A 9,526-nucleotide genomic window follows, 5' to 3' on the forward strand; every position below is an offset into this window, starting at 1 on the left:
ACGGGTGTGTTCACAGTCCCAGGGACGGGTATGTCTACAGTCCCGATTGGATTGGGTCAGATTTGACATTTCCTACAGTTGGTTAGTGTAGAGCATGATAGTATAGTGATTTGTAGCGGTTGAGTTTGTTTCCTGCTTTTCCTACTATTCTTGCTCCCTCCTGTAGACTTAGTGGGTGGACCGATGTTGTTTTGGGCGGTACCCACTGAGGACTACTTATTTTTATAGTAGTTCTCACGCCCAGTTGTTACCCCTGTTTTGCAGAGCCACAGGTTTCGGCTACTGCGCCTTCCGCAGATCAGGATCGAGGCAAAGGCGTCGCGAGTTAGAGCCCTACCCGACGTGCTGAGCTAGAGGTGCCCCTACTGCAGGTAGATGTTTTGTTCGAGTTTATGTACATAGTGGACCTAACTCGCCAGTGCGAGTAGCTTTGTATATTGGATTTGGACTATGTATATGAAACTCAGTTGGTTTAGTTTCTGTTTCTCTAGCAGCTCCCTACTACTATTCGTAGTAGTGTTTGATTTACAGGTACAGCTATCGCTTCGTATACAGGGGAAATTCCTTTGTATACGGCGGATTTGTCGGCGTGCCCGGGGAAAGTGTAATCCGGGGCGTGACAGTACTGCAAACTTTCGAAGAAATTTAGAATAAGCCAAGTCATTTAGATCAAGGTGTGCCTCAAAATCAGACACACCATCAGGATTGTAGGTCATAGAGAAGGAAACGCCATGAGGGCGTAAGCCTACAATGGCGGCTACATCAAAAAGAGTGGGGGTAAGAGGCCCTCTTTTGAAAAGAAAAACATTAGAAACAGGGGACCAGAAACAAAGAGCGGCAGCTAGAAGAAGATTATCGGCTATAGGAGGGTGCTGAGATAATTGAATTGCTTCATAAATGCCGATTTCCCGCCAAAAGGCGCCAAAAACGGGTTCTACTCTATCTAACCAGGCCAAATATGCTTCGGAAACGCTTGGCCAAGTTCTAAGACTCTTTCCTCTCGAAGCTGATGAGTACCAAGAGTGGAGATGAATAATCCTCTTCAAAGGAAGTCCCTTATCAGAGAAAGGAGAGTCAGTAGGAGATGGTGCATCTATAAGAGAATGACCTAATATGAATCTAGATGGATCTAAGTCAACGAAAGGTTTGAGTACAGTATAGTCAAGAGATGGATGAGAAGGAAGAGGAGGAACCAAAGACATCGTTCAAAAGAAGAGAAGAGCCGAGAGAGTCGGTTACGAAAAGCAAAGAAGAATGAAGGAGACTAAGAAGAGGTTTTAGTAAAGAAGACGAAGAAAAGGAACAAGAATTAGAAGAGACAAAAAGAATGGAAAGCTTGGGGAAGAAGAAGAGGCCGTTGTATTGAATTGACGCATCGATTACGAGTCCCAAGATCGGCTATAATTGTAGTATCCTTATTTCTTTATCTTTTCTTTTCCTTTTTCTTTTTATTTCTTTTGAGTTGGTAAGCATGCTGGGGATAAGGATGCCACGTGCACCTTACCCCCAAGCATGCTTATCACCTTAATACTTGTGCATAGTTTATATATAATTCTTGAGCCTCTACGCATATAGTTCTTGAGCCGTACGTAGAGGAGGAGCTCAGGTGGTGTGGAGTTTCGTCGACGTCGCGCAGCGGTGCCGTTCGAGCGTGTGTTCGTCGTCGTAGCATCGCGAGGGGGGCCGGGCGAGGGTCCGATTCTGCCGTTTTTGTTGTCGCGCCGGATTGTGATTAGCGTTTGAGGTGGGTTACATCGGTTTTACTCCTAAGTTCTTATTGGTCGACATGTATAGATCTTGATTTCGGTCATTAATTTAGCTCAAATTCATGGACTATATGTAGATTGTGAAATCTGAATTTTGGAGCATATTTTATAAATTAAGTAGATCATACATATTGGACTTGGAAATTGAATTAGGAGAAAACCTACGATTTGGACCTGTCACCAGTTTTAACTACCTGATTTAGCTCTAGGAGCCGTTAGAAAATTGTACTGTCGCAGTTATTCGAGACGAGTACTCCAGGTAGTTTAGAATGTATTTACACTCGTGCTCGTCCGCCGAGTGGATTTTTACAGGGTCGTTCAGGTTGTTTCGGACTGTTGGGTGCCGTCAGAGTTGACGGTGGACCCGTATCGCCTTTTTGGGCGTCAGATTGTGCCGAGGGCACTTACCTGTTGGTTGTTAGACCATTTTGAGTCGATTACTTGACTTTGGCTAGTTGGAGCCTGTTTGAGCTCGACAGAGATACGCTGCATACTCGGTTGGGTAGCGCCCACGAGTGCCACTCCGGAGTCAGGCTTGTGCTTTCGCGTTGGTGTCGCTCATGCCAGTTGGACTTGCTCTCCACGGACCAGTTGGTGTGGAGGTAGCTGGATAGTCGCAACGGGGCAGGGACGGGTGTGTTCACAGTCCCAGGGACGGGTATGTTTATAGTCCCGATTGGATTGGGTCAGATTGACATTTTCTACAGTTGGTTAGTGTAGAGCATGATAGTGTAGTGATTGATAGCGGTAGAGCGTACTTCCTGCTTTTCCTACTATTCTTGCTCCCTTCTGTAGACTTAGTGGGTGACCGATGTTGTTTTGGGCGGTACCCACTGAGGACTACTTGTTTTTACAGTAGTTCTCACGCCCAGTTGTTACTCTTGTTTTGCAGAGCCATAGGTTTCGGCTGCTGCGCCTTCCGCGGATCAGGATCGAGGCAAGGGCGTCGCGAGTTAGAGCCCTACCTGACGAGCAGAGTTAGAGGCACCCCTACTGCAGGTAGATGTTTTGTTTCGAGTTTATGTACATAGTTTACCTAACTCGCCAGTGCGAGTAACTCTGTATTTTGGATTTGAGCTATGTATATGAAACTCAATTTGTTTAGCTTTTGTTTTCTCTAGCAGCTCTATACTACTGTTTGTAGTATTGTATGTTTACAGGTACAGCTGTCGCTTCGTGTACAGAGAAAACTCCTTTGTATACGGCGGGTTTGTCGGCGTGCCCGGGGAACGAGACATCCGGGGCGTGACAATAATGATGAATAGACAGCGGCAATTAAGATGATTTAATTACTGCCGCACACGAGACAAAAGTAGAGAATACGATTAGGGCCGTAAAGAAGAGAATAAACGGCTTAGATTAAACCGTACAGAAGATCGTGGCGCAGAATACGTCAGAGAATTTGAATTTGATTGGACCGGAAAATACGCCTCGGATTAAGCTCATTTTCGGCAACAGAAAATTGTTTGAGATAAAAAGGTAACGCCAGCTACTGAAGCATCGCTTCGAAAACTGGCGAGGGGGCAATTATTGAGCTAGTTAGGCGCGAACAGCTGGCACGCCGGGTTCATATCCGAAAGACGGCTAAAACAGTAGACCTATAGTACACCGGACGCACACGAGCCGCACTGGATCGAGGAGTTATAGCAACCGCAAGCAGTTACGAGCGGTTCCGATCGGTCGAAGGTGGTCCTACGAATCAGGAGATAGTGGCTGATCGTGCAAGAGCAATAACTAACGCAAGGGCGGTATAAATAGGGATACGATACCCTGAAAAAATGTCATCGCCCCTGCGCACAAAAGACCACCTTTATTTTTCTACATCTTCCTTTCCTGCATTTACTGCTTTCCATAGGAGTAGCTCTCGTAACTTAGCATTCTTGGAGTCTGTCTGCCCTATGGGCATTACTCTCCTGTTCTCATACCTGGAGTCTGTCTGCCATACGGGCATCACTCCCCTATTCCTGTAATCTTCTATTTTCTATTAAATAGAAAGTCGTTTTTCGGCTCCCCTTGCCGATCAGATCCCGAGTTGTTCAGCCATTCGGCTAATCTTTCAGTCGAACTCTGGGCTTCCCCTCTTCATTCGGCTCATCCTGCCGAAGCGAATTTACTGTGGAGGTCTTCGAACCCGGCTGATTCGATCCCTCATCGGCCGAATCGCTTGATCCGTCGTGGGCGCAAACTTCGAGGGTCAAATCCGCGGCCGCGTATCATCCCGACGCCCTTCCCGAGGAGAATACTTGACCGGGTCAAGGGTCGGGACTTTCGGCCGCCAACACATCCTTAACTAACTAAGTCGAACAATTAATAGTCTATGTCATGAATAAATAGATGATGGTTTATATCTAGCTACCATATCATTGACGAGTTGACTTGGCCGGGTATTCCATTAGTAAACCGATCTATTTGTTTTCTTGGACTTCACACTTAGACCATAAAAAAAAAAAAACTTTTCTTTGCCTTAAGATAAGTAAACTAGTTATTTGTATGTATTAAAATGATAGAATATACATAAGTTGAATTACTTTTTCTTTTTGTATATGATTTGCACACGGGTGTTGGAAACAAATATGTGGACGTTAGAATTCCGATATATTAATGGAGTTGACGCCTTAGTTGTTGCAATGGAACCGGAGCCAATTATCTTGGGGTTGCGTCCAGATACATATATATTAATATTGTAGCTGGTAGCGCAACTTGTTTTAATTTTTTTGTTTGCTTAGTAATAACTAATCCTATTTATCTACCATTTCAGGTCTAGTTCATTAGATCTGTTGAGAGAACTATTGATGAGGAGTTAACTAGTTGGATAATATGTATGCAATTTTTTTGGTAGACACTTGCCTTATTTATCTGTTTAATAATTTCTTTTTTGAATTTTTCAGTTATTTTCTAAACTATTTTATTTGGACTATTGGTTAGACATATGCGCTATTTGATTAATCATTGGAGTTATTAGTTGAAATTAATATTTGTTTTTAATATTGGGTCTTAATGCCTTCTATGTTTGAAGTGTTTTATTTTCAGACACGTACGTTGGAGCGTGAAATATGGTTTGTACGTGAAACACGGTTTGGGATGAATTGGGTGTGTTATTTACTTAACAACTGGAGTTGCTAGTCAGAATTAACATTTGTGTCTAATATTGTCTCGACGGTTTTGGTTGTCAAAGGATCTGTTCTCTAAACATGTTAGGATGCGAAACACGATTTGAAATGAACATGTTTGGGACATGAAACACAGTTCCATTAGGGCGATCAGGTTTGAGGGGTGTGAGACACAGTTCTGTTGGTAGTTAAACACACATTAGGGTCTGTTTGGTTCTATTGCTAGTTAAACATACAATAGGGTCTGTTTGGTTTGTGTTTTATAGTATTACTGGTAATCTTAATATGATTAATAATCTGGTTATTTGGATTACTGCTAGTGTCCCATTATTTTGTTTGGTTCAGCAATGTAATATCCAATTACGGCATATATAAGATTATTTTGTTTGGTCATATTATATATTTCAGTAATTATAATAGTGAAGATAATATTATTTTGAAAATATCCTTATATATTTTATTTATATGAAATTTAAATGTAAACTTTGAATTTAAGTTTAAATTTAATTGCAAATTTTTAATTTAAATTTAAATGTTGGTTCAAATTTTAAATTCAAATTCTGATTTTAAGTTTGAATTTTGAATTCAAATTTTAATTTTTAATTTGAAATTTTAATTTAAATTTAAATTTTAATTCAAATTTTAAATTTAAATTAAAACTTAAATTTTTAAATTTAAACTTATTTTTAAATTTCAAATTTTTATTCAAATTTTCAATTCAAAGTTTAAATTCAAAATTTGATTGCGAATTCCAAATTTATATTCAAATTTAATTTTTGAATATTCAAATTTTTAATTTTTATTTATCTAAATTCTAAATTTGAATTTAAATTATGAATCATATTTCATTTTAAGTTTAGATTTAGCATTACAGGCCCACCAAGCGAAATGGTTTTTTGGTCACGGCTAGATATTTTAAATTTTAAATTTAAATTTAATTTAAAATTTTTAATCTATATAAAAAAATTTAACTCAAATTTCAAATTAAATCAAAATTTTAAGCTCAAATTTGAAATTAAAATTAAAATTTTTGTTTGAATTCAAAATTTAAATTTAAATATTTTAAGAATGAGATATAAAAATATAAATTTATTTTCATTTGAGGTAATTGGGGTGTGGAGGGTTAATTTATAACTTTCTATATATGAGTTGTATAATAACCGGCCATCAGTAATGCTAGATACTCACCCACTCTTTGATAATATTTTGGGATTATCTCGTGTTACTAGTAATTAATGCTGTATTATTAATGGGATTATTTCCGGGATAAACAAAATAAAATAATCTAAAAAAATTTCTATAGAATACTCTGTAATCCTGCTAAAATAACGCGAACCAAACAAACCCTTAAATTAAACAAAGACTTACATGTTGTATATGTAGTGTTCCGGAGTTTTAGATAGGATTGGCTACAGTTTTAGTGACTGGTCGACACATCCGGAGAGTGTTGGACTGAGTCGGAGTTATTTCTGCACGAAATAGATGTAGAAATGGACTCGGCGCACTCAAATAAGTAAAACTGAAGTTTTGCTAGTTTCGGGCACTCAGAACTGGATTTGGGTCACCCAGAACTCGAGTGCTGGTTTGAACAGAAGTGGAAGCCAATCCGGATCCTGATTTCGGGAGCCCACAAGTGGGTCTGAAAATTCACTTTGTGAATATCGCCTGTGCTGACATGTGTATGTGGTAGGTGAGTTTTGCCGGACCATGTTAAAGGTGCAGCACACCGCGGGCGGAGGAACTAAAGGAGAGTATTTGTGCAGGCTGGATGTTTCGGACGCCCGGAACATGGTTCCGGGCGCCTGAAAAGGCCCGTTTCTGTAGGGACAGTAGGTTTGTGTTCTTTATCCCTGGGGCTTATCGGACCCTTTCACCTCACTATAAATAGCTAGAGTTCGACCCCTGTAAATCCTTTTCACCTCTTCTTCACAGGGAAAGCCAAATTAGCACTTTAGCCCCTCAATTACTCCAAATTCCACAGTCTCCACCTTGTAGACTGCAGTTCTAGTTGAATTCCAGCAGCGACCTTCGGCGTTTTGGCCCATGTGCGACGTAGGAAGTTTCGTTTGCCACAAAATTTGGTTTGTTGGTTAGAAGACTTCCTGAAGATTCCGTAGAGCCCATTTTGACAGCATTTGAGTGAGATTAGCATTATCAATTCCATATTTTTCTGAGCTATTGTGATGTTTGAGCTGAAATTGACAGTTTTTGGGTTTTCTTGATGCAATTTTTGGAGGAAGTTGGATTTTGGACCAGAGGGTGATAGGGTGATACTCCAACATAGTTCACTGGATTTGAGACCTTTGCTCACCTGAATTAGAGATTGATAGGTGAGTTTTGATATTGGAATTGGTGGATTAAGCTTAAGTGCTGAAATTTAGGAGTTGTAATGCAAGTTTTGGTGTTTTTCATGTTTAGATCTTTGGAGAAGTTTGGTTGCTGATTCTGAGTGATTTCGGCTGATCTCAGCAGGGTTTCCAATAACTTCGCGACCTCGTTCTGCCGTGGATTAGCGCTAGAGGTGGTTTAATGATGTTTATCGAAATTTATAGGATTACCTTCTAAGCTTATATGTTGTTAGCATGTGTTTTACCTTTGTTCTTCATGTTAGTAGCTCAATTCTATGATTAGCATAATTCTAAAATCTGAATTGGAGTATAAAATATTAGCTAAAATATATATATTGGACTTAAAATTAATTTAGGAGAAAACTAGCAATTCTACACCGTCATTTATTAAAACTACTAGATTTAGCTCTAAGAGCCGTAGTTTGTTTGTATCGCCGCAGTTTGCGAGCGGTGGATACTCAGGATAGCGTAGAATTCATTTACGCTCGTGCTGGGATGGCGAGCTTATTTTACCGTAGTATATAGACTGTTCCGGACTGTCGGATGCCGTTGTGGTTGACGGTAGACCCAGTTTGCAGTTTTTGCATCGAATTGTGCTAAGGGCACGTAGATTATGGTTGTTAGACTAGTGAGACCTTTCTACTTTGATTACAGCCTGTGAGAGCCTGCTTGAGCTCGCACTTGCCCCGACACTCTCCAGAGCTGTCTACAAGCCTCTCCTGCTGAACACCAGGGATACTATAATAAAATTAAACAAAAATATTATAAAGATAAGGTTTAGATAAAGCCTATGGATCGAGGCGTATAGAGCACTGTTCTAGAAGCGAAATTGCCCCTCCACGTGTGAGGCTTCCCGGCAATTACTCCTAACGATACAATGACCATGTTTCACCCCGTCGGCACGCTTCCAAGGTGGTGCAAGACGAACTCAGCAGGCTTCAAATCCAGCAAAAGAAAACTCGGGGAAAATCGAAAACTCGGCGGAAAAAATTAATGGCGAAAAAGCAGGAAAAGACGGGAGGGTATAGGTATGCTCGGTTTCTTCTTTAACTCGTGCAACCTCGCCCAATATTTATAACCAAGGCGAGAATCTTGTTCCAACACGTCAAATCCGAGTAGAACAAGTGTGAGATCCCTGGTGTCTGGTTGTGGGGGCTTGTCGACAGCTCTGGTGAGTGTCGGGACAAGTCCGAGTCGCGTTGGCGTCAAAGAGACGCAAAACGGACTCCGTGCGACGCGAGAGCAGCCTTCAGCGAAGAAATCTGCAAAATAGCAGATTTTCCTGCTGGCTGTACCGGTACAGCCAGCGAGGTGTACCGGTACGCTATACTGGCCGAGCGCGTACTGCTCTCGGGTTAGCTTCCTGTACCGGTACGCGATCCCGTGTACCGGTACGCCAGGGTAGGTGAGGGGCTTTTTAGTAATATCACCTTGCCTTGTTTGTATCACCATTCCATCCCTTACTTTATACGTGTAGGAGCAGAGAGAGAGAGAGCTATTTGCTGCCCATTTCCTTCTCTCTCTCCCTAGCATTGATCGAATAGGTGGAGTTCGGTTGGAGCTCGGATTCGACACCGACGTTGCGCCGCGAAGCCGTTCGGGGATACGGTTGGGATCGTAGCGCTGCGAGGAAGCTAGGCGAGGGTGCGTTGTTGCCGTTCTCGACGCCGTGTCGCTGATCGATTAGCCGTTGAGGTGAGCGTTCCGTGCGTTGCTTCAAGTATTGACATTTCGAGCTAAGTGCTGTTTTCGCAGAATTTCACCGTCGACTGTTGGTATTTTGGCTCGTTCTCGACGTAGGAGCATCGGATTGTGACGAGACTTGGCTCGTTGGATTCGGGACTTCGAGAGGAATCCACAGAGCCCTCACTTGCAATTTTTGGTCAAGGTTAGCAGGGTCGAAATCATGCTCTTCTCAGCTGCTGTGATCGGGGACTGAATTGTGAATTTTTGTCGTTTTAGCTTGGCGTTGGCTTGGCGACCGGACTTGGAGATCCCCGATTGATCCAGCGGAGTTCCTTTTAGGCCGAGGCTTCGTTTGCTGCCAGGAGATAGCACTTTAGGTGGGTTACATCGGTTCGACTCCTAAGTTCATAATCGTCGACATGTATAGATCTCTATTTTGGTAATCTAGTTTGGCTCAAATTCTTGAATGATTTTAGATTGGTAAAATCTGAATTCTCGAGCATGTTTCATAATTTAAATAGATTATACATGTTGGACTTGGAAATTGAATTAGGAGAAAACCTGCGATTTGGACCTGTCACCAGTTTTAACTACCTGATTTAGCTCTAGGAGCCGT

At 41.5% G+C, this 9,526-nt stretch overlaps 2 long non-coding RNA genes across 2 annotated transcripts in view; both read left to right on the forward strand.

The window, feature by feature from the left end:
- LOC109715610 overlaps positions 1-4,649 on the forward strand; it is a 19,118-nt gene extending 14,469 nt beyond the window's left edge. Inside the window, exon 2 of the long non-coding RNA XR_002217705.1 lies at positions 4,525-4,649. This is a non-coding gene — a long non-coding RNA (uncharacterized LOC109715610). The remainder of the gene's footprint in view (positions 1-4,524) is intronic.
- The window catches only part of LOC109715609, a 13,343-nt gene continuing 12,370 nt past the window's right edge, over positions 8,554-9,526 (forward strand). Inside the window, exons 1-3 of the long non-coding RNA XR_002217704.1 lie at positions 8,554-8,919; positions 8,980-9,112; positions 9,187-9,287. This is a non-coding gene — a long non-coding RNA (uncharacterized LOC109715609). The remainder of the gene's footprint in view (positions 8,920-8,979; positions 9,113-9,186; positions 9,288-9,526) is intronic.

This window comes from Ananas comosus, linkage group 9 (assembly GCF_001540865.1).
Source record: "Ananas comosus cultivar F153 linkage group 9, ASM154086v1, whole genome shotgun sequence".
NCBI lineage: Eukaryota > Viridiplantae > Streptophyta > Magnoliopsida > Poales > Bromeliaceae > Ananas > Ananas comosus.